This window comes from Canis lupus, chromosome 5, assembly GCF_048164855.1.
Source record: "Canis lupus baileyi chromosome 5, mCanLup2.hap1, whole genome shotgun sequence".
NCBI lineage: Eukaryota > Metazoa > Chordata > Mammalia > Carnivora > Canidae > Canis > Canis lupus.
In genome coordinates, this window is record NC_132842.1 from 33436880 (window position 1) to 33462305 (window position 25426).

A 25426-nucleotide genomic window follows, 5' to 3' on the forward strand; every position below is an offset into this window, starting at 1 on the left:
TCCAGAATCCAGGTCCTTAGGCTAGAAGCCGACTGCCCTTTTGGACTGTGAGGTAATAGAGGGGAAGAGGAAAAGACCCCAGGGTGGAGAAGTCATCCCGGGGACCCTCCCTGGGAAACGTGCTAGGGCTGCTGCCACAAAGTCCCACAGAGAAGGTGAGTTGAAAGGATGGGACTGTACTGTCTCACACACATTTGGAAGCTAGACTCTCAAGGTCAAGGCATCATTGGGGTTGGTCTCTCCAGCCGAGGCCGGTCCAGACCTGTCTCCTGGCATCTGCTGGTGGTTGTGATCCTTAGTCTTCCTCACCTTGGAGATGCTCCCGTCAGGCAGCCCATCTTCAGACACTGCTTGCCCTTTGTCTCTGCCTCCGTGTCCACATTCCTGTCTTTATCAGGATGCCCCGTGTATAGGATTAGGATCACTCTCATGATCCCATTTTAACTTGGTATCTCTGTAGAGACCCCATTTCCAAGGAAGGTCAGGTTCTAAGGTGCGGAGGGTCAGGACTCTTTTTTTTAGGGACATATTTCAACTCAGAACTGTTTCTCTTCCAACACCATCCCTTTAAAAAAACAGAGTTCAATATATGATTTCAAGTGATCTTAACTGCAGCATTTCTGGCGTTGACCTGTAAAAGAGCTCGGATTTTGAACACGCGGACAAGGGTGTGCACACACGGTTAATTGCGGGGGAAGCTTGGAGGCGCCCACCTGTAATTTATTCTAGTTCTCAGCTCCCGGCCAGCCCGCTGTTGTGCTCGGCCCCTTTCTTGCTCAGGCTGCTGCTGCTTTGTCCTGCACCGGCCCAGAAACAGCAGGTCCACGGCGAGCACGCTGTGAGCCCGGCCCACGGCGCCTACCAGTTCCTTCTCAGGTAGGATGGAGGAGAGCATCAATGAGAAAAAATCACATCTGAGGGCTCTGATGAGCCTTCTTACTCAGCAAGAAGGAGCAAATCTAGAAAAGGGTGGGAGCATTTAAATTTCCAGACTTGGGAATTATTTTAAATGGGTGGAGACCGTATGCTGGTAGTCTAACAGCAGAAGTGATTTTTCTTTTCTCTGAATCCCAAAGATGGTCATTCAGTCATCAGAATCCAGGGGCATCTGGTAGTCAAATCTATGCAGACATATTTTTCACACGACTCTGCTAGACAGTCTTGAGAATAGAGTAAAAGATATAAAGTACATCTGAGTCCTCATGGAGCTTCGATGCTAGTTGATAATTGCCCGTGGAATATTGGTGAACGCCCAAATACAAATTTAAATACCAATTGGTGTCAGACAGCTAAGAACATGCAGAGTGAAGAAAAGAGGGGTCTAACCTTAAGGGTTTAGATCTCTGTTTTTTTTCTGAGTTTTTGACTGCCTGGAAACAGCAGAGTGTATTCTCTGATCAACTGGTACTTGGGATTTTTTTTTCCCTTAACATGCCAGGAAGGATTATCTGCCAGTGGCACCCTATGCTCATATAATGTCCAGTGGTAGGAAACAGGTATGTGCCCTAGCAGAGAATAAACTAGGCATTTTACGGCTCTCCTGTTTACTGGGCTGTGTGACCTGGGGCAATTAGCTCTGCAAATTTCAATTCCAGTGTGATTAATGCTGAATTCACACTTTCCGAGGAAAAATGCCTGGGACTTCTCAGATTACAACGTACCAGCTTCCAACGCATGTCACAGATCCCACATCTCAGATTTGCTTCGGTGCTTGACCGCAGCGGTATGCTGGGGTAATGGATAGAAAACTAGCTGTTATTTTCTGCTGGAAAGCCCTTAGCTGAAATTTAAAAGGTGAAGTAGACCTTTCTGAAGTGTTATCCTCTGGTCTACAAATGTAAAAATTCACTGATGCTAATAACCACTTTTTCTGCATTTCCAAATTCTAAATACTTCTAAAGGTTTTCACTTTTTGTAAGTTGGAGTCCAAACATTTTTCGAGACAAAACTAAACCTGACCTGACATAAGACTATTTATAGTCTCTTTTTCTTTAATCTTACTTTCAGTAATATTCATGTATGTCATTGCCGGCGTAATAGGTGTTTGGTCACATGATGCTACTATTCCATGCTTTACCTGAAATACTGTCAATGCACATTATTCTTTCTAAAACTATGATGGTTCTGCAAAAATATATATGGCCTGAAAACTTATACATAGTAGATTCTGAGACACTAAAACTGTCTTGTATTATATTTCTTAAAGTAACACACTTTAGCAGAGATGAAAAAAGGTAAATACATTATAATAACAAAGAAAAACCCAACAACAACAACAAACAAATAAAAAGAAAAAAAAAAAAAAAAACCCACCTGAGGGCAGCCCAGGTGGCTCAGCGGTTTAGCACCACCTTCAGCCCAGGGCGTGATCCTGGAGATCCGGGATCGAGTCCTACGTCAGGCTCCCTGCATGGAGCCTGCTCCTCCCTCTGCCTGTGTCTCTGCCTCTTTCTCTATCCGTGTCTGTCATGAATGAATAAATAAAATTAAAAAAAATAAAATCCACCTGAGTATGGTCAGATACTCACCCAGCAAAGCTTAAGGAACTTGGGGGAACTGTGGGAAAAACTTTGCAATGTTTCTGCTTATCTGTCTTAAGAGCCTGTCCGCCCTCAGCCCTCTACCATTTTGTGAAAGTGAGCCGTCATCCTCACAGAAGGGCACGCTCCCCGAGGATGAATGCTCCCGTGATAGAGTAACAGAAACTCACTTGGATGTGTGTTAAACGCAGTCCTCTCCCAGAGCATTTAAGGGCCGTACGCATTCTTACGCTGTCTCAAAATGCTGTCCAAGACGTTTGTCAAGTTGGTGACAGAAGAATGGAAACGACCTTGAAGAATCGGTGGTCAGTGGAAGTTTGGTCCCTCTCCTCAGGGTGGCTCACGCTTCTCCATGCAGCCAAACCCTCCGAGTATGACGAGGTGGTTCACCTGCACCCAGTTTACTCTTTATTTGTTGAAATGTTATCTACTCCAGTTAAAGTGAGACTCAAAATACACAAAGATTGGAAAAGGAAGATACAATTTTATTGACAAAAAACCCAAAGACGTTATGGATTTATTTCCAGAAATAATTGTATCATTCTTACATAGAAGTTCAATATTCAAAATTCATAAAACTTCTCTAATAACATTAATAAACAAAAATTAAGATACCGTAACATTTACCATTTACTATAGCAACAGAAATACAAAGAGTCTAAAAACACAAATATGTAGAAGACACAGATAAATATACTCGTTATTATCAAAAGTTGTTGGAAAGTACTCATTGGAAAAGTAGATCAATGCTTAGGGACAGAAAAAATAGAAAATTAATGTATGTTAGATATTTTTAAATTGATCTGTAGATTCCATGCAATTTCAGACAAGGAATAAATGTACTTCAAAGAGATTTGGGGCCGGACACAAAGATTCTTACCTGTATGGCTTAGCTTCAGCTGCCGTAATTAACTCCTGCAGAACAGGAGCTTGAACCAGAGACGTTGATTCCCTCACAGCTCAGGAACCTGGGAGTCTGAGACCAGGGGCCAGCATGGCTGGGTTCCGGGGCGGGGGGTTCTCCTCCCGGTTTACAGATGCCACCTTCTCACTGTGTCTTCACACAGGTGGAGAGAGGTCTCAGGTGTCTTTTCCTCTTCTTCAAAGCCCATCAGTCCTCCCAGATCACTGGGAGGATTACAGAGTCCTCCCCACCCTCTGAATGCACTTAACTCTAATTACCTTCTAAAGAACTCTCTCTCTCAATATAATTGCACTGGGAGTTGGAACTTCAACCCCTAAATTTTGGGAGGACACAGTCCAGCCAGAAGCATTATCCATCAGCAGTAGCTCTATCACTTCTCTGATTATAAGTTTCCTAATATCCATAATAAATAACATAGTCTGTCTGAGACAGTTAGGGTAAAACTTATGGTAAGAAGTAAATGACCCAACAGTGTAGGATGCTGTAATCCACCTCTCTAATTCCTCTTTATGCTTCCTGAAATCACTATGTTTTTGTTTTACATGAAATATAGTAAGCCATCACACAAAGTCATGTTATTTTTGTGACTGTTGATTTATACTGTTACAAGATGGAATACGGCCATTATTTTTTTAAAGTGTATTAATTTTATACCACTGGATATCAAATATTGTCATAAAAAGACATATTTTTCAAGAAAAGTAAAAATTTAAAAGAAATTAATATTCGATCCTAGTGTCTCTAATCAAATCACAGGGTATTAGTAATTCCAAACAATGCTAAGTAAGAGTTTTGCAAGATGTCTTTATATTTTTTTAAAAAGCAATGAGATATGATAACCGTATAGAAAATTTGAATTTTAAATAATGTGGTTGAAATCTTGAAACTGTAGATTAGTAATATCAAAATATTAATATAAAGCTTTAAATCGTATACACACTCAAAATGATTTAAACAGAATGGTTTACATGTACATACCATGTATATTAATTCTATTCTTAATAGTTTGGGAGAAACCTGGGTATAATACTTTGTCCAAGACAATGGAAATGTCTAAATTTTAAAACTCTGAGCTCCCTTAATTGGTCTTGTCTTCTCTATATAGAAAGACAGAGTCTTAAGTGCCTGAAATGACCAGGCTGTGGGCAATCATCAATGAAAACCCGAGGTAAGTGCCAAAGTATTTGCATATTTTCGTCATCGTGAAAAGGTTATACAATTTAACAAATGCCTTATATGCAGAATACATAAAGACAAGCCAATGGAAAAAATGGATAATCACTTGAATATACAGTTCATAAAAAGAATATTAAAGTGGCCTATAAATATATGAAAAGGTACTCAACATCAATCACCAGAGAAATGTAAATTATAACCATGATCAGGTAGCTCTGTACACACACGGGAAAGGGTAAAGTAGAATGAAGTGCTAAGGAGAGTGGGGGGCACGGGGAACCCCAGTGCAGTGCTGGAGGGAGTGCGATTTGGATTAACCAGTCTGAAAAGGATAGTCACTAATAGAGCTTCATTTACATGCCCGATATCCCAGCCAACCAAAGACGTGCATAGGAACGCTTATGACCTGGCTACACACAACAGCCCAAAACTAGAGACTACCTAAGTGACCATCGGTAGAATGGATAAATGAGCCGTGCTATATTCACACCAGAGTGGAGTACAGGACAGTATTGAGAACAACAACAACAAAAAATAAATAAAAAAATAATGTAATCTCAAAATCTCATATCAATCTAAAAAAATACTGAAAAAAGTTAAACATTAAAAATGGAATGCTGTACGCTTCCATTCATAAAATGGTTGAAGCAAACATAATAATGTACGAGGTTAGAAATTGGGAGGCTGGCAATTTTTGGCAGAGCTGGTAATTGTATGGAAACACGATGCTTTCTTCTAGAACACTGGCATGCTCAGTCCCTCTGTCTGGGGTGTGGTGATGCTGGCATGTTCCTCTTATGAGTATCTATCAAGTTACCTACTTACAATATGTTCATTTGCCCTTATGTATTTTATGCTCAAATAAAAAGACTTTAGAGAGAGGGCACTCCCTGTGGGATAAGCTACCTTCAAAACAACTGAATCACGTGTTAAATATCATCTGCAGGTCAAAGAACATCTCCCCAAAAAATGTAGCCAAATGGCTATTTCCAACCTGATTGCTCATGGAAAAGAGGTGTCTCTGCCCCCTTTAACACAGGGACCAAAGCGGCTTCTCCTCTCTTTTCCATATGAGGACGACGACCCAGCTCTGACCCACTGAGCTTTTGTAGTTCTGAAGGAAAACGTTAAAATGCATTAAAATCGTTCTTATTACTGTATTTCATTTGCTTCCCAGAAAGCCTATCATAGGGATCCCTGGGTGGCGCAGCGGTTTGGCGCCTGCCTTTGGCCCAGGGCGCGATCCTGGAGACCCGGGATCGAATCCCACGTTGGGCTCCCGGTGCATGGAGCCTGCTTCTCCCTCTGCCTGTGTCTCTGCCTCTCTCTCTCTCTCTCTGTGTGACTATCATAAATTAAAAAAAAAAAAAAAAGAAAGCCTGTCATAGAAGTTATTACATAGATTGGTGATGACGTCATAACTTTGCCGCAAAGTCAGCAAAAACCCAATTCTGCAAATGAATGCCAGCTTTCCCGTGCCCGTTGATGACCAAGAGGAAGAGCCTTACCAACCAATCCTTTTCTTCCATACAGAGGACGCAGTTCTTTCTTCTTGCTCCTTATTCGTAAAGACCCCGAAGTGGTTCTCCCTGGAAGTTCTCCAGCTCTGTTTGAGAGTTGACCTCCGTGGTCACACGTTGTGCGCATGTCTATCCTTTGCTGGACTTAGGGTGTTCATCCAGCATATAAATCATGAGCATCACCAGGTTCAGCTAGACCATTCCTCCAGTTTAGACTTGTCCGCTCACACTCTTGATTTGCCCAGTTCAGTCACGTACTCAAAGTCCGAACTGTGAAAACAAAGCAACAATATGGTGACTAATTATGCTTGTCCAGTCTGCAGTAATGAGTTGTGAAGGGCATTTACTTAACATGCCCCCTCTGAAGCATTAGAACATGATTGCAAATGGCACGTGTGACGTCCAGCAGTCTTCTTTTTTTTTTTTTTCCAAAATGTTTGCAAGTTATACTGGGAAGTGGGAACACGGAGGCAAAGTGACAGCTCCCGTCACTTAATGAGACGTTTATTAAGAAACCAGGACTGATGATAAGCTGCAAATTAGCCATAATATAAGTAATCAGCAGAGATGTCACATTGGTAGAGGAAAAATGATAAACAGCCAAATGCTCATCCCTGTGCTCATCAAAAAGTACCTGCAGTTCATTACAGACGGTAATTTGCTGGAATCCCAAGATGTAGGTAGAGGAAGTAAGTGTTTTTTTCTAAAGTGCATTCATCAGTGCTAGTCTGTGGTTTCAATGCGGATTTCATAGATTCCTCAAATCACACCTTTGAGGTTTATAATTTTACCTAAGTACTATCGGTGTGAAGTATAAAGTATCGGTAGACTCTGAGACTTTGGGATGTGTCAATAAAATTTAAAGAAATAATATTCCAGGAAAATAATTCAATAATATAAGCATTTTCAAGTACTCCCAGTGGGTACATAAGCATATTGGAAAAGAAATCACTAATTGCAATTATAATGGATTTCTACACTATGTATACACCCCAAAGATGGAGGTAGAAGGAAGAGACATATAAAATGGGTTATTAAAATCCTTATTAAAGTACTCAAGATTAAGGTGTTCTAGAATGAAGGAAGATGTCACAGGTAAGATTTCATAATTTCCTAAAAACTCAATCCATACCTATGAAACGCTTGCTGGGGCCATCCCTGAACAGCTTCCACCTGGAAAAAATCATGTTATCCATACCAGGCACGTTTCCAATATGTTTGCATTATAAGGTTACCCGAAATAAGTATTTACCCTTTTCACCCCTCCAACCTTAACTGCTTAGCACGGAGCCAGAAACACAGAAAGAAATTAATAAGCACATTGATATTCCCATGTTGGCTTAATATTATGGGTACGGAGACTGGACGGTGCTTTAGTAACCACCATATCCAGCTTTTTATCAAGTGAGATTTATGTGCCTAGAAAGCTATTTATGCAAGCTGAAGACTCCCCATGGTTCCAACCCAAAGATAGCAAATAAATATTAATTGACTCCAAAAATAAACAAAGGAAGGAAGGTAGGAAAAAAGGAGGAAAGAACAAATAAGTAAACATTAACGAGGTGAAATAAGGACCACACAACAATGTTCTGTCTTACAAGTAATTGCCAAACCCCAGTGATGACTGCAAAGACACATCTGAAGCCAGCTGGACATACTCAGTTCTTCTGTGTGTGTATAATGATCATCTATCCCTAGATATTATCAAATTATCACCTACAATGTAATCCCCTAAAACAAAATTTTAAAAACTCTGTTTGGATTTACTAAGGGCTCCCGAAAATGAGTATTTTCTTCTTAGACCTGTCTGAACAAAACCTTCCAAAGCTTTCATGCTGAAAGTCCATCATTTCTTCTCAAATGACCAGTACAAATGGGAGGGGGGGGATTATGTAATAAAATGGAGGAGAAAAATACTCATGTGTTATATATAATCTCAAACACATGCAAATAACATCATATACTGTCATAGATGATGATATAATATACCTTAAATAACTTTCATCTGAACTCATATTAAAATCATTATCAGATTGATCTGTTTCACTTAGTGACATGCATTTAAATTTTCCCCACGTTTCTCCATGGCTTTATAATAAGCTCATTTCTTTTTAGCTCTTAATAATATTCCATTGTCTGAGTGGACCACAGCTTATTTATCCATCACTCCCTGAAGGACATCTTGGCTCTTCTAATTTTTGGAGATTATTAATTTTATTTTTTTTAAGTAGGCTATATGGCTCAGCATGTACCCCAATGTGAGATTTGAACTCACGACTCGGAGACCAAGAGCTGAGCTTAAATCAAGAGTTGGACACTTACCCGACTGAGCCATCCAGACACCCCGAAGTTTTGGTGATTATGAGTCAAGCTTCTACAGACATCCATGTGTGGGTTTTTGTGTGAACATAAGTTTTCAACTTCCTTGGGTGTGGGTTAAGGAGCATGATTGCTGGTTTATATCATGATTGCTAGAGTTCCATAAGAAAACTCTACTTAAGACTGTTGTGAAAAATTGACAACTGTCCTCCAAAGTGGGTGCACCATTTTGCATTCCCATCAGCAATGAATAAAGTCTCTGTTACCCCACATCATGGTCAGCATTTGATGTTGTTAGTGTTCTGGATTTGGGGCATTCTAATAGTAGGGTAGCGCGAGCTCGTTGTCGTTTTAGATGGCATTTCCCTTATGACGTAGATTGTGGATGATCTTTATTTTCTATTTGTCCATCTTCTTTGGTGAGGTTTCTGTTGAGACCTTTTGCCTGTAATTTAACTGGCTTATTTGTTCTCTTATTATTTGGTTTTAAGAACTCCTTGTATATTTTGAGTAAGAGTTCATTGTCAGTTATATTCTTCTAAAGATTTTCTCTCAGTCAGTAGTTTGTCTTTTGCTTCTCTTAATGTCTCTTGAGAGAAGTTTTTAATTTTAGTAAAGTTCACTTTAATAATCCTTTCGTCTATTGTGTCTTTGGTGTTGTATCTAAAAAAGGCACCATTTTACCCAACATTCTCTAGATTTCCTCCTATGCTATCCCTAATGAATGTTATGCTTTCGTGTTTTGCACTCAGTTTTGTGAACCTTTTTGAGTTAATTGTGGTGTGGTGTGTCTACATTCCTTTTTTTTTTTTTTTTTGCATGGTGACACACAGTTGTTCTATGTGGAAAGTTGCCCCATTTGTGGAAAAGACCATCTTTTCTCCATTGCATTGTTTGTGCTTCTTGGTCAACTATTTACATTTCTTTTTAAAGCTTTTGTTTATTTATTTATTATTTATTTATTTATTTATTTATTTATTTATTTATTTATTTCCTTATTTCAGAGAGAGAGAGAGAAAGTGCATATGAGTAGGGGGAGGGGTGGAGGCAGAGAGAGAAGCAGACTCTCCCACTGAGCAGGGATCCCAATGCAGGACTTGATCCCAGGACCCCAGGATCATGACCTGAGCCGAAGACAGATGCTTAACTGACCGAGCCAGCCACCCAGGCGCCTTGTCAACTGTTTACTTTTATAATAATGGGCCAGTATTGGTTCAGCAAATGGAACAAAGGAGTCACACCAATGAAAGATGATAGTACTGGGAGAAACTGTATGAAGGGTAATATGACTATTGTCTATACTTTGAGCCAATTTTTCTACAATACTAAAACTGCTCTTGAAAAAAGCCTGAATCTTAAAGAATGCCGGCCATTCACATTGCCATCTTCCCTGAGATCATTTAAATACGTAGAGTGAGAACTGGCATGGCTTGGAGGACAGAAATAGCTGCAAGGGAGGAGGCACGAGCTACATCACATGACCAAACTTATGTCACGTCTGGCACGTTATGAAACTTGGGCTTTATCCATAACTGTTTTACATACACAACATATTTTCCCCAAGGAAATAGCTAATAATCTGGAAAATAATCAGAAAAGATACGGCCTCATTGTAATAATTCAGTGGCTTGGGAGAGGTACGTCGGAATTAGCCCAGCCTCTGCCAACACCAGGCCGGAATATCTTTATTGGGGACTGAAGCCACCCAGGCAACTTTCTGCAGTTTTTATCTACAACATTCCTCTGTCTTGCTGCTTGCTGTAATCCATGTCAAACACCGGCCCTCCACCACAGAAAATAAAATAGTAAATGGCACCTAATTCACTGAACTTAAAAGGTGTTACAGAGTTAATAAGCAAATTAATTTATCATCTTCAACCAGAAGAGTAATTAAACTCCAGAAGAAATCTGACTCATAATTGAAAATGAGTAATGAGCAAGCAGGATGTGAAGAAAAATAAATAAGCGTAGTCATTAAGAGAGGAAGTTAGTCTAACAAGGGGGCATAATGTCAAGTATTTGTCACCTACGGCTCAGAACATCCTGCGTCCATGCAGTGGGGTCGCTTCCAGGAAGGGGCCTGCGGTGGGGCACGGTTGGGGCTGTCAGGAGGGGCAAGGCCGCTGCGATGAGTCGGGGGTGGGTGCCTGGGCCCCCCCACACTTAGCCCTTGACGCCAACAGCGTGCAGCCACTGGGCCAACAAACGGTATCCAGGTTTCTGGACTTAATTACTTCTGACTAGTGACCTCAGCCCGCAAAAGTCTCCACCAAACTTACTGAGGATGACCTGGTGAGAGGCCAGTTTCATAAATTTGAGGTTGAGTCAGGAGTTTCTAGAACTTTGACCAGGTTTTGCACATCAGAGGACGAAACGATGTAATCTGAAAACGTCGGCCTTCTTTTTGTCAGTCCCCGTCGATGGAGCGAGTTGAATGTCACGTACGCGCACGGCGCTGTGCAGGAATCTAGTAAATCTAAGCGACTGCAATGAAATGAGAGATGGAGTTGGGGTAATTAGAAAATAAAATTAAACAAAGCACCGAAATGGTGAGTAGGTAACACAGTAAGTACTCGCCAGGCAGAGGGCAGATCGGGCCAGCGAGGGCTATTTGGGTGAGCTTCTGGGATGGGAGGTTGGCGTGAGAGAGGCTTCGAGGGGTGTGGGCTTCAACCTGACATGGCAAGTGTGGTTTAATAGGAGCAGGTGCCTGCGGGGCCAGGACGGCTGCGAGGGCGAGGGGGGCTGGGAGCCGGGCAGGTAAGCCTACAGGTGGAAGAGACGGATCAGGAACAGGACGGGAGGAAGTGGGAATCCAGCTTCCCTGGAACTGACCGGGAGGCCACTCCACCTTAAATCCACCTGCGTTTCCCTCCGCGTCTTCCCACAACCCCGGCAAGAACTCCACTGTCTGTCTCAATCAACTGATTTCTGATTGCATTACGACCAGTTAACCGAATTAGTTGAGAGATGGAGAAATGTCTGCAACATCATCCCATTTACGCTGGTGGCCAGAGGTACGTGAGTTTGTCGTCCCGGGGTTTCTGCTCATCAGAAGCGAAACATTGGCGTCAGGGAGGCAGCGGCATGATAGTTCTTTCTCCAATTAGGCCTTGGAGGCTCAGCAAAGGGACTAATCCTCTTTATCTCGCAATAGCATTGACCTGCGTGTACACAGGCTCTCCTTTTCTGGGCTTTTGTGTGGAACTTGGCACTGCTTTGAAAAGTTATTAAATTATTCACTTTTAATTTTTTTATTTGCCGTCCACTGCCCTATTTTTTTTTGAAAATGTAGATATTTTAAAAGATTTTATTTATTTATTTGATATAGAGGGAGAGAGAGAGAGAGAGCACACAAGCAAAGGGAGTAGCAGAGGGAGGGGGAGAAGCAGACCTCCCATGAAGCAGGGAACCCGATGCCCCAGGATCATGACCTGAGCCGAAGGCAGATGCTTAACCAACCCAGGCGCCCCCTGAAATAGTAGATTTTAAATAAACTTTTCCTTTTAGAATTGCTTTAGTTGTACAGAAAAATTGCAATGATAGCACGAATCACCCTGTAACGCATCCCCATTTTCCCGGTGTAGGATGTTAGTAACACCTTACAGGAGCATAGCACACCTGTCGCCAATAAAGCGACAACATTGAACGTTATACTACCAACTGGGGCCCATATTCTGTTCCGAGTTCCCTGGTGCTTACCTCACATCCTCTTTCAGTTCCAGGAGCCCACCCAGGATGCCTACACGACATTCAGTTGCCACGTCTCCTGAGGCTCCCGTTGGCTGCGACCTTGCAAACACCGAGAAGAACTAAGATGCAATACAGAACACACCCCTGCTGGGATCCGTCGCACGTTTCCTCCTCCTGAGACCGAGGTCGGGTGCTTCGGACCAAGGGAACCAAAGCCAACTGCCATGTTCCTCACATAGCATCTCTGGCCGACACCGCCCTCACGGTCCATGGGCTCACCGGGTCTCCCCTGGCCAGGTCAGGGCTGGTAGCTCCCCTGCGGTCGGGCCTTTCCAGCCCTTTCAGGCCCTGGGCCCGCGGGAGGGCAGTCTGCGACCCAGAAGGGGGAGCCACATCCCACCTCCTGGAGAGCGGGCCACCTGCAGCCGATCAGGGCATCTGTGCGGCCTGTGCCGTGTCTTTATTCCATGACTTATTCCTATCGATATGGGCACATGGGTGTCTATTGTGTGTTTTGCGATCTAACCCGGTGCTACATCATCCACTTTGTGCATCTTGTCCTTTCAGCTTCAGCCCCTGGGACCAGTCGCCTCCTGTGGTCTCTCGAGATTTTGCCGACAGTGTTTTCTTTACTTTGGGTTGCTTTTGTTTTTCACTTTCTCACTTTCTGCCACTACAAGAAACACCAGGCTCATCTTATCTATTATATTATTTTATGATTAACAGAAGCCCAGAGTTTGTTCAGGTTTTCTTTGTTTTTAGAAGTTGTCCTTTCTTGATCCCTGGCACACCACGGTGCACTCATCAGAGTGCGGTCGGGCAGTTGTGCTATGCATTTCCTTTTATTTTCTTACTAAAGACTCCGCTCATCCAAGGTGACCTGTGCCAGCACCACTCACCGTCATCCCTCAGTGAGGTTGATTCACGCATCTGTATTACAATTATGTTATTTTGTCGTAGTTGGTATTCATTCCTGGAGTTCCCCAACCTCCTAAAAGATTTTTCTTAATTTGCATATGTTAAGACTCCCTTTCTGTGCTGTGAAGTTCTATGAGTTTGATAAATGCAAAATGCCATGCATCTACCGCTGCATTGTTACACACTATTGTTTGATTGTGCCCCAAATCCCCTTGCTTCACCTTCACCTTCCCGTTCCATCACACAGCTGGCAGCACTGACCATTTTGCCATGTTTGTATTTTTTTCATGTATTTGGTACCGTACACCATATAGCTTTCCCAGACAGGCCTCGTTCACTCAGCAATATGCATTTCAGGGCCCTCTCTCTCTGTGCCTTCAGGGCTCATTTATTTTCTATCACTGAATAATATCCTGATGTATAGATACGTCCCAATTTGCTTATCCAATCACCTATCAAAAGACATCTTGGTTATTTCCAGTTTTCAGCGTTCATGAAAAAAGTGCTTATGAGCGGCTTATTGGTGTGGACGTACCTTTTCAGAACCATCGGATAAATACCAAGAAGTGCTAAAGAATTATGCAGTGACTATGTTTAGTTTTGTAGGAAACCACCAGATAGTCTTCCAAAGTGGCTGCACCATTCGGCGTTCCCACCGGCAGTGAGCGATAGTCCCTGTTGCTCCCCATCCCTGTCAGCACTTAGTGTTGTCAGGGTTTGGATTTTAGTCACTCTAATAAGTGCTGTTATTATCTTGTTGGTTTAATGTGCAATTGCCTAATAATACATGACAGAGAATGTCTTCTTGTAAGGCTGTTTGCCATCTGCATGTCTTCTATGGTGAAGCATCTATTTAGATCTTGTTCTACCTCTATTTAGGTCTTGTTAAAACCTCTTTTTGTTTTAACTGAAACTTTATGCCTGTTGATTAGCAATTTCCCCACCGTGGAGTACCTGGTGGGCTCAGTGGTTGAGCATCTGCCCTCGGCTCAGGTTGTGACCCCGGGGTCCTAGGATCGAGTCCCACATCGAGCTCCCCACAGGGAGCTTCCTTCTCCCTTTGCCTGTGTCTCTGCTTCTCTCTGTGTGTCTCTCATGAATAAATAAATAAAATCTTAAAAAAAAAAATTCCCCCACCTCCGTAAACACCATTCCATCTTTGATTTTGTGAATTCAACCACTGTAAATACCATGTCCACATGCAATCATTCAGTCCTTGTCTTTTTGTACCAAAGTTTCTCACTCAACATAATGCTTTCAATGTCTCTCCATGCTCTCTTACAGGACAAAATGTCCTTTTTTAAGGCTGAATAGCATTTCATTGCCTGTCTTTGATTTTCTATATTTTTCAGAGTTTTGAACATGAGGTGACCCAGTGATCTTGTTTTGGTTTTGATACCTCCTTGCTTAGTGTTTCCTAGGCTTCCTGGATCTTTGGTTTAGTGAAAATTATTATTAGTTAATAATTTTCAAATATACTTTTTTTTTTTAAAGATTTTATGTATTATTCATGAGAGACACAGAGAGAAGCAGAGACACAGGCAGAGGGAGAAGCAGGCTCCCTGCTGGGAGCCCAATGCAGGACTCAATCCAAGGACCCCGGGATCACGCCCTGAGCTGAAGGCAGATGCTCAACCACTGAGCCACCCAGGCATTCCTCAAATATTCTTTTCCATTACTGCTGCCAATATCTCTGTGCTCTCTCTCTTCTCTATTTCTACTTGTCCAGATATGAATGTATTCTACTTTTTGAAATTACTCCAAATTTCTTCAATGTTCTCTTTCTTTTTTTCCTCCTTGTATTTCACTTTGAGTAGTTTCTGTTCAACTATCTTCCAACACACTGGTTTCCTCCTAATTAAGTACCCAACCTATTGGCAAGCTCATTAAAAGCACTCTTGATTTCTGTTGTAATCTGTTCTTTCTTTTTTAATTTCTAGCATTCTCTTTTGATTTGTTTCCTTACTTCTCACCTCTTTGCCTATGTTATATATTGTTGTGTGGTATCTACTTTTTCCATTAGAGTGTGACTTCTTATAACAGCTAATTTAAAGTCCCTGTCTGTGTGTAGGGGAGTTTTTCTATAATCCTATGATTAAATTTCATTTTTTTAGTGGTCCTGTGTTGCTGGGATGTGTTTATCAGCTTTTAGATTTTCCTTTGGTGCGACAGGCATCCCAGGGGGACTGCAGGTGGCTGAGTTTCCACTCCCTGGGATGAAGAAGACTTCCAAACAGCCTTTTCTTCTGCTGAAAAGGACTCACCATAGGAAAAACTCTGGAGTTACTTAAAAATGGTTGCTTCCCCCCATCCCCACCCCTGTAGGGCCATGAGGGTTCTTAGAGTAGAAACCCGCTGCAGTTCCTGGAGGCGAAACCCCACGGTGTCTGCAGGCCCTGGAGCTGTTCCTGTCTCGCTAGGGCCCATTCCACCTGCAGAATTGGCCAAAGAGGTCACTCTGATGTTTCCACCAGTTTATGGCTTCAGGGACTTCAGGTACAGGTGATGTCCTGGATTGGCCTCCCTCCAGATTTCAGAGTGGTGGTTTGCCCTGCAAATTTTCTGAAGTTCATGAAAAGTCAGTTGTTAGCTTTTTCAACATTTCTGTTATGATTGTTAGGAGTCCACAGTGACAACTTCTGATCCGTTTACATGTCAGAGCTGAAACTGGAAGTTTGTCTCTTTTGTTTTATCCTTTATGAGTCTTTACATTTAAAGTGAGTTTCTTATAGAAAACATACAGTTGAGGTTTTTGTGTTTGCTTTGTTTCGTTTTCAGTTTTTTCTCTTCTCCATTTTGCCAATCCCCCCTTTTAAAAAATTTTGTGTGTATAGAACAATCACATTTAAAGTTTTACTAATGCAGTTAGGTTAGTACCTGTCGTATTAATAACTGTTTTTTAACTTATTGCTTCTCTTCTGTTTCTTTTTCCCCCTTCTTTCTGCTTTCTCTAGTTTTAAATCGTCACTTCGTAGATTCAATTTTATCTCCACCATATGCTTTAAGGGCAAAATATAATGAGCACCTCCTTTTTTGGGCCATGCTAAAATTAGACTAACTTTGCTCATTAATTATATCTCATAGAGGTGACCACTTTGTAATTTATTTCCTCTAAAGGTCTTCTTTTTTCTTTTAGTATTTAGCAAATTCTTTGGAATATTGAGAAAATTTTCACTCCCTCATAAAATGAAAGACAGAAAGCCAACACACACAGAAATGTCTCAGCCTTTACGTAAGTAGCAGTCCTATGCCATCTTTCTCTTTGTTGAATTAAAAAAAAAGAGAAATGAGAAAAAAAAAAAAAAAACATGGTTAAGGAATTAGCTGAAAGTCACAGAATAATGGTCCCCAGCTCTCAGTGATGCCCAGCTAGCCATTTGTGAAAAGGAATGATCATGAAGGTCTGAGTTAAATCATGTTAATGTAAGAGCCTACAACAATGAAAATGCTCATTCTGTGATCATTGTAGCTCCAATTTCCACTATTATTATTAGTGAATAAGGTGTCTGGGAGTTCATGGTACTATTCTTAGAACTTTCTGTAAATCTGATGTGATTTGAGAAAAAAAATTATAAGCTAAAAATAGACCATACTACTAATGTGCCTTGAAATCTGAAATAAGTGATCTTCAATTAATTACAGACAGTGTGACATGATTCTTCATGTCCTGTAGCTGCCTTTTTACCTTTGATAAGAATATTGTTCACCTGTGAGTTTCTGAACATTTCACCTGCAAAAAAGGAAGGAAATTCTACAGTTCATCTTTTTTAATGAAAAAAAGAAAGTCCTGGGCAGCCCAGGTGGCTCAGCGGTTTAGTGTTGCCTTCAGCCTGGGCCATGATCCTGGAGACCTGGGATCAAGTCCCACATCGAGCTCCCTGCATGGAGCCTGCTTCTCCCTCTGCCTGTGTCTCTGCCTCTCTCTCTCTCTCTCTCTCTCTCATTCTCTCTCAAATAAATAAATAAAAAAACTTAAAAAAAAAAGTCCTCAGAATTTTTCTAATAAATTTATTGACAATGAAATCATGGTTCTTTATTTACAGAAGAGGTACACAATTTTGTTCTGTTTAATGAACTATAATAAAACAGGTTGGCTTGGGTGAGAAGACAGTATTACTATTATCACCACTATTATTATTTGTGATATACAATGGCATCCTCAACTTTGCTTTTGCAAACACTTTTTACCCGACAAAGGCACAGGCACTGAGGTGCAGACACCGGTCCCTGTCTCTCTTTCTCTCAGCCAGGACACCTCCAGATCTCTGCTGTGTTTATGCTGTGCCACCTTTTCCCCTTGAGTGCCTTTGTCTGGGACAGGACAGCACATGGGGAAGACCCTAAATTCTTGCATAAACACAAAAGGTGAAACCTACCAGCCCTTGGGAACAGTTGGAAATTTTTAAAAATAGATTTTTTCTTTGGATTTGACAACCTAAAACGTTTGTTTTAGTAGGATGGGTTCAAGCTTCATGAGGATAGAGCCAACTGCCTAGAGTAGCTCGAGCTGAAAATTCACGGTTTGCTAACTCTCTAAATTACCTGGCACCCTGTTCCTGATCTCCGCTACTATACACACGGGAGAGAAACAGGCTTTGGAAAGGCAGCGTGGGCCTCCGGCAATCTGAAAATGCAACAGAAACTGCCTTGGACATCGGATTAATCCTCTAGATCGTATCAGTATCTTTGGCAAACCCCATCTTCTCTGTGCTACAATGGCATTTCAAATGCATAAATAACTGCACGCTGGAAGTGGTCTTTACGTAAAAGATTTGCATGATACCACCAGGAAGGAAGACTGAAGCGGACGTCAGACCTTACAGCATGTGCTTTACTCCATCTTGGGAGGGGACGCAACTGTTTGTACAAAGTGGCGAGCATGTGCTTTCCAAACGGACGCGCATTCAGTTTCCACATCACTTATGCAGAGGATCGCAGCGGAAATCCAAGCTGCTATTAAATCTGAGAAATCACATTTAGTGTCAAAAAGTAAGGAAACTGGAAGATGACTGCATCCTTCCGGGTTTTGTCACTTGCCAGCTGGGTCACCTGACCTCGGATCAGTTCCATGATTCTTGGCCTACCATTTTTTAATATCTATTAAATGAAGTTTCTATAAAACACACATATAAAACCTCAAAGATGGAAGTATCTTATACATTGAAAATAATAACCAAATGTCAATCGGTATTACTCAAGCAAGGAACCTATCGACCACCCCCCCCCCCCGCTTCCTACTACTGTTTTATGCCTTTCCAAAAAACATAAATAATATTAAAAACTTTCAGCATTTGCCGGGTAGCAGTGCTGGGAGGAATAAGAGTGTGGATTTTCATTCCTCTGCTGGGTCGTAAAGACTATTGACTGGGTGCTGACCGGCGCGGCCTCCCCTGCCTCCGCCTCCCTCGTGTGCTTCAACCTGCATTGCTGGCCCGGCCCGAAAGGCTCGCTCCGAAACTTGGACTTCTTAAATTCCCTGCCACGCTGGGAACACTTCGTCTCTGGAGCTGATGGGAGGGTGTGAGAAGATGCCAGTAGATTAATGGCACAAGGCCGCTGAAATACAACGAGCCTCACGGCCGCAGAGCATCTCTGAAAGCAACACAAAGCCAAGACAAAACACCTTCTTCTTGGCAAGAGGGGATAACTTATTCTTAGGTTTTGTACTCACCTCATCTCTTAAATGGCAGTAAATGGATTTTATGGAAATGCTTTAAGTAAATAATTCTTTAAAAGCCGCAAGGTATCTCACAGAGTCGCTCCTGGGTTCGGGAGCTTATTTTCCCCTCTGTGTTGTGAACGATTTCACCGCAGCCTGACGGAAAGGTTACCGGGACAGGCAAGAGTAAAATAAGTTAAAAGGGTGAGCGGTGACCTTTGACAATGTGGAAAGACATGTTCTATTTTACAGGAAAGCTGTCACCACGTAGATGACGGTTGTATTAATGCGGAAATTGTGGCCACTGTAGGAAGGTCTTTCAAACTCTCAGATGCAATAAAAACACTCATTTTTGTTGAACTCATGTTGCTTGAACATTAGAAACCAGTTTCTTAAACCTGTTTGCGATAGCAGTAACAATTAAACCGGGTGACTTTAATAAAGCTCCTACTTGCAACAGCCGGCTCTACAAAAATATAACATTTTCCGGAATAAATTTGAACCCTGTGGCAGACTGTACGTTGCAAATCATGACATTTTGCTAAACAACACTGAAGCCTAAATCTAAGTAGGTGTATACTACCTGCTGGGTACAAGATTATAATTTCCTAAACTTGTCATTTTTCCCAAACTCTAGACTTCTAACGTGTAGACTTCATACAATTCTAATCCTAATTCTGCTCAGTCCAGTTTGTGTGCGTCTGTGTCATCATCTGTGTGACACTTGACAAGTTGCTGCTTAAATCTATACAGAAAGTCTAAGCATTAAGAATAACAGGGTTTTTTAAAGAAGGTGAATGCAGTCCTGACCCAGCTCCCCGAAACCCCCATAAAAATGCTCTGGGAACTTGGTCGTTACGCTGGCTTCTCCCTCTCCCTCTCCCTCTTGCCTATTAGTGGGGATCTGGCTCCGCTGGGGAAAGCACTGCTCCGCAGTCTCTGTGTCAAGGCAACCTTCCCACGTGTCTTTTCAAGATCCAGGAGCCTGGTGGCCCTGAGACCTTGCCAGGTCCACACTGCATTGGTCCGTGTTCACCTTCTTTTGATAACAGCATCCACTTTCCTTTTGAGGACATGTCTGTCCTCCAGCTCTGTTATTAGGAAAAAAGATGATCCCTCCTCTTCTAAAACAGTTTCCCAGATGCTTTGGGATAAAAAAATTAATAATTCCTTTCTTCTCCACATCATTTTATAAATAAAGGCATACCTTTTTTCAAAGTTGCAAACCTAAAGATATTTTATTAAAGGAGCCAGCTGAGCATCCATTTTACTGTTTATCAGTGTTTGGCTCCTAACGTGCTGGGGAAGATGATTTGAAATTGTCTAAAGTTGCAGAGAAAGTGATAGTCAGAGGACTATTTCAATGTATAGAAAATTTCTAGAAAGACTGGGGTATTTATGATTTGCCTCGGATTATTTGTCAGGATTGCAGAGCATGACTTCTTCAACATCGATGCTAATCAGTGACCTCAGAAGTTGAATCCTGCAAGCAGTTTATTCTGATTTTATTCTCTTTCTTATTAAAAATCTTTATCTGTTGATAGTTTGGTTCTCGCGGTCACAGTGCCAGGGGAGTATGAACAGGAGGCAGATGTAGGTGTAGACGCCTGGCTGGGAGCAGGGAGCCGCAAGACCCCTTCCTGAGATCTACTGGAAGCACCCAACATGGGCATGGCTGGGTTCCGGCGCCGCTTCGGGCAGGGGACTCCGGGCACTTCCCATTTGGCCCCTATTTTGAACTGACACGTGTATGGCTGCCCTCACGCCTGTTCCCCCATTGCAGGATGGCGGGATGGGAAGATAAGCTGTCCCCAGGGTCACCCGCACCAGAGGGAAGATGATGCCTCAGGAGCTGTACAGGTGACACCTGGCAGCCACGTCAGGGTGGAGACCTGGTTTTCACGCTGGTTTTCACGCTGAGCCATTCCTCATGGCTGCAATGATGGGATCGACGTCCAAGGAGGGCCAGTACACCTCCTAGGAGGGCCGTGGACGACCTCGGCGCAGGGCGGGCTGTGGCAGGCCGACTTCCATGTGGCGTCCGCCTCCCCACCTCCTGGTGTCCACGAGCCCATGGAATCTCGCCTCCCTGGGCCCGGAGCAACACGCAGCTTGCCCTCAGCCCACAGGGTATGACAAAGGTGATGGGATGTCCCTGCCATGACGACGCTCTTCCGCGTGGGCCTCCCCATGCTGCTCGCGGCCTCACCCCTGCGGCCTTGAGGAAGCAAGCCGCCCTGAGCCCAGAGTGCCAAGGACGCATCTGAGTACACTTGGAAGGGGCCGTCTCCAGGTGAGCGAAGATGAGAAGCTCGTCCTGACTGACACCTTGGTGAGGGTCTCGCGGAGGACCAGTTAGGCCGTGTCAGGACGCCTGACCCAGGGAAACCAGGGGACACCAACGCATGTGGTTGTGGGTAACTACGTTGGTGGCAATCCATCCCGCAGCCCTGAGCACCAAAGGTGTCCGTGGCCCTGAGCACTAAGGTGGCATCCACAGCCCTGAGCACTAAGGCCATGTCCCTGCCCTGAACACTAAGGTGGCATCCGCGGCCTTGAGCACTAAGGTGGCATCCAAGGCACCCTGAGCACTAAGGCCATGTCTGTGGCACCCTGAGCCCTAAGGCGGTGTCCACGGCCCTGAGCACTAAGGCCATGTCCGTGGCCCTGAGCACTAAGGCGGCATCCACAGCACCCTGAGTACTAAGGTAGCGTCTGCAGTACCCTGAGCACTAAGGGTGTCTGTGGCCCTGAGCACTAAGGTGGCATCCACGGCCCTGAGCACTAAGGCCGTGTCCACAGCCCTGCCCGAAGCCTCTGGCTTCAGCCTGGTGGACATTCATTGCCCACGGCAAACCACGGTTCGGAGGCACTATTTTGTTTCTGATAAATTTTCTATATTCCTTGGAGAGAAATAAAGCACTGTTGTGATTGATTTCTGGCTATGAGTTTGGGCTTAATATAAAGAATCTCCGGGAAGTCATTGAAGCAATCAGCACATGCAAAATGGTGGCAAAAACACATTAGATTAACAGCTCATCCCCTCCAAGGATGCTATCAGAGAAAACAGCTGTAAACATGGCATAAATTCGATTCAAGTTAAGCACAGCAATCTAGTTCAGGCTATTGATCTCGTCCCTAATAAATTAGTGGGTGAATGCCTGGCTGGGCCGAACAAAGGTTGTTGAAAATTCCTCACCTATAAACACTTTTGAATGATTCCCAACCCTATTTTCCCGACCTGATTTTATAAAAAAGAGCTTAGGAACTAATTCCCAGTTATCCAGGCAAAGGTTTGGTGTTAAAAGAAAGCAGTGCTTTTAACACCAATTAATGCACGGTTTATAGGGTCCCATATGGCGCACACGCCGACGGAAGAAATGCACGGATTAAAACAGAGATGAGACGAAGCGGAGGCAATAAGTAAGAGACCCTTTGCCAAATGAAAATGCGTGCGTACTCGGTGAACTACTTCGAGGCAGGGGCGAGATTTTCAAAATATATGTGCGCTGTCGGTTTATCTGTTATAAAAATAAATTTGGTAAAGTCTCATCAATGAAATGATCTTGTAGGTAAAAAAAAAAAAAAAAAAGTACGTCCTGGTCTATGCTAGATTCTTCTAGAAAATGAACAAATGCAGCTGTAAATAAAAGAACAATATATAAAGTTAGATGTACAACAGTACTTACTCTCCAAATGTGGCCTTCAGCAATTTATTGACTACTGAAAAAAACATATGACAGCGTGAAGCCAGCAGGCCGCAGATAATAGACTATCTGGAAAGAGGATCCTTTATTCCACACACAGCAGCAGCTGATAAATGGCTCTAGTGTCGGTGCTCGCCGGCGTCTCCTCTCCCCCCACCCCGACCCCACGTCCCTGGGATCGGAGACTAATAGCCCCCCAAGAGAAGGTGGCTTACACAGGCCCTTTCACCGGAGAGAACGCCCCCATCAAACACCTGTCAGGAGCTTGCGCCGGGGACCCGGGGAGAGCTCGTCGAGCATCTACCCAGACGCGTGGTATTTTCAGCAAGAAAAACAGGGGGAAGGAACACAACCCAGGGATTTATTTCTGCAGAGGGGAGACGCTTAATGATCCTGGGGCCAGAGGGTAGCCGGGGCCTTCGTGGTGTAAACGTCCTCTCTTCCCACATCCCCCCCCCGCGCACGGTGGGATGTGTCACAAGGGGTTCCCACGGTGACTGGGAGGCTTGCTTCTGAACCCCGTCCTCGGTCCTCGCGAGGCTTCTCATAACCCTGGCCTTTGACCAGAGGGAAGGGAGGCATCAGCGTCACACGTGCCCAGTGACATTGCGTCGCCGGGAGCGTCTTGTGTCCGGAGGGGCTCCGTGGGTGCCTGAGTATGACGCCAGCAGGTGCTCAGGGCCCTGGGGACAGGCACCCCACAAGCGCCCTGGGGGGCAGGAGCACCTCCGAATGGGCTGCAGGGGGGCCCACCTGCACAGTCAACCCCCTGGCTCCATGCCCCCACTTTTTTAACAAAAGATTTTATTATTTATTTATTTGTGAGACACAGAGAGAGAGAGAGAGAGGCAGAGACACAGGCAGAGGGAGAAGCAGGCTCCGTGCTGGGAGCCCGACGCGGGACTCGATCCCGGGACCCCGGGGTCACGGCCTGGGCCGAAGGCAGATGCTTAACCACTGAGCCGCCCAGGTGCCCCTGTGCCCCCTTGTTAGGAAAATAAATACCCATGATTTCAGCCAAGTCCTGCTTGTCTGCTTGTCTCTAAGACAAGACGTCCGGCCTCTTTCAAAGGCGACGGGGAAAGACGGGGATGGTTCTGGGGCCGCGCGGGTGTAGAGAGAGGCCGCGAAGCCATTTTGAGGACGGGATTTTAGCGCCATAATGAAGACGGATGGCAATTAAGGGCTCTTGAATCATTTAATAAAGAGAGGAGATTAAGGGAGGCGAGCACCCCTAGGAAATCAGCGGAGAGCAGTGAGGTGGTTAATTAGTGGCAGCGACCATGCACTCGGGTGGACTTGGGGAAGCGCTGCCCAGACTCATTCGGGGATGATGGGCTTTTTATTACCTGCAGGTGGGAGTGATGCGGGGGGTGGGGGGGTGCTGGGAGGGGAAGAGAGGCGAGACCCAGCCCCCTCAGGGAGGCTGCACACTCACTCCGGGATCCCTCCCCTGGGGACCAAGGCCCTGGCCCCGGCCCTGGCCCGAACCCCAGGACAGCCTGTGTGGAGGGGCCTGACGCCCCCAACTCGGCAGCGGCCTCCCAGGGCCCCGCCGAGGCCCCCCTGCAGATACTAGATCCAAAGGGACACTAGATCCGTCTCCACAGCTGCCTCCCTGGGCCCCACCAAGGTTCCCCTGCAGACACTTGCCTCGCGACACCAGTAGCCCCCAGAAGAGGCCCAAGCACAGAGCCCCGAGGGGCAAGTGAGGGTTTGTATGAGGGGACAGCTCCGCCCCCGCGGAGGGCTTACCCCCCACCCAAGGACCCAGAGCACCCCCAGGGCGTGGGAGGGTGCGGGCTGGAGGAAGCCGAAGGCCCGGCCCCTAGCACTGTTGCTGTGGAGAGGGGACACAGGGCGGGCGGACGGGCCTGGCCAGGAGCATCCACTGGGAGAGAACACCCCGCAGGCCCGGGGTGGGGGGCGCGGGGACCCCAAGGAAGGGGCCCCAGGCCAGGCTCACAGCAGCAATGGGGAGCAGCGGGAGTGGCTGATGGCACTGTCGGGAGCCAAATCCCGTAAATAAACAAGGACCAGTGAGGCTGGAAGGGCGGCAGGGCCCCTGGACCCTCCAAGAGGTGTGAGGGTTGTCATCATGCAGTGGCCCTGGGGCCACGCAACCAACCATGCCATCTCTGTGGGGGGGGTTGCATCCCTGCGAGGAAAGGCATAGTCCACACAGTTTCCCAAGTGCACCCGTTTTCGGGCATGGAACCCACTGCCTGAGGACAGGTTAAGCTCTGCCTTGGGTGGGGGGGTATGAGAAGGAACATTGCCGGCTCCCCCCCAGGCTTGTCTATCCCCAGCTCAGGAGCTCCAGATTCACCTGTCCCCAGCTCGGGAGCTCCAGGCTCACCTGTCCCCCAGCTCGGGAGCTCCAGGCCCGCCTGTCCCCCAGCTTGGGAGCTCCAGACTCAGCTGTCACCGCATCTCCAGAGGCCCCTGGATGGGCGGAGGCTGCTGTCCACATGGACTCGCCCCCCATTCCCCCCTGCTCAGCAGGTACCCCCCTTTCCCGTGCTCCTCTGCCTCGGAACCCGTGTTCCAGAAGCCAGCCGCACCCTGTGGGCAGAGGACCTGCTGGAGCAATTGGGGTCTTCAGGAGGCACGAGGCTTGCATCATAGTGATGGAGGATCGTCCAGGCTCTGGTTTGAGGGACTCGGGGAGGCTGAGAAGAATGGTAGGACTCAGTCTATGCCAGCAGAAGTGTGTTCTCTCTTTTAAAATATTTTACTTATTTATTTGAGAGAGAGTGAGCGAGAGTGAGCGAGCACAGGCAGCGAGGGAGAAGCAGACTCCCCGCCGAGCAGGGAGCCCGACGAGGGACTCGATCCCAGGACCCCGAGATCACAACCTGAGCCTAAGGGAGACACTCAGCCCACTGAGCCTCCCAGGCGGCCCGAAGCCTGTTCCTGTGTAGCTAAACTCGGCTTCAAGGTAGATGCGCCCCCGCCCTGAGGGACCC

The 25426-nt window shown here is 45.0% G+C and overlaps 2 long non-coding RNA genes across 3 annotated transcripts; both read left to right on the forward strand.

Annotated features, from left to right (window-relative positions):
* Positions 1 to 2: 2 nt before the first annotated feature.
* On the forward strand, positions 3 to 17067 carry LOC140633457 (uncharacterized). 2 transcript variants are annotated; one of them, XR_012031072.1, is made up of 7 exons: positions 3 to 155; positions 4571 to 4633; positions 10892 to 11029; positions 11381 to 11497; positions 12200 to 12470; positions 16228 to 16323; positions 16734 to 17067. It is a non-coding gene; the product is annotated as an uncharacterized lncRNA (long non-coding RNA). The 2 variants fall into 2 exon arrangements; XR_012031071.1 differs by having other exon boundaries at positions 10892 to 11497.
* A 5806-nt stretch (positions 17068 to 22873) lies between these two features.
* On the forward strand, positions 22874 to 23473 carry LOC140632934 (uncharacterized). The gene is made up of 2 exons (XR_012030578.1): positions 22874 to 23128; positions 23290 to 23473. It is a non-coding gene; the product is annotated as an uncharacterized lncRNA (long non-coding RNA).
* Positions 23474 to 25426: the final 1953 nt, after the last annotated feature.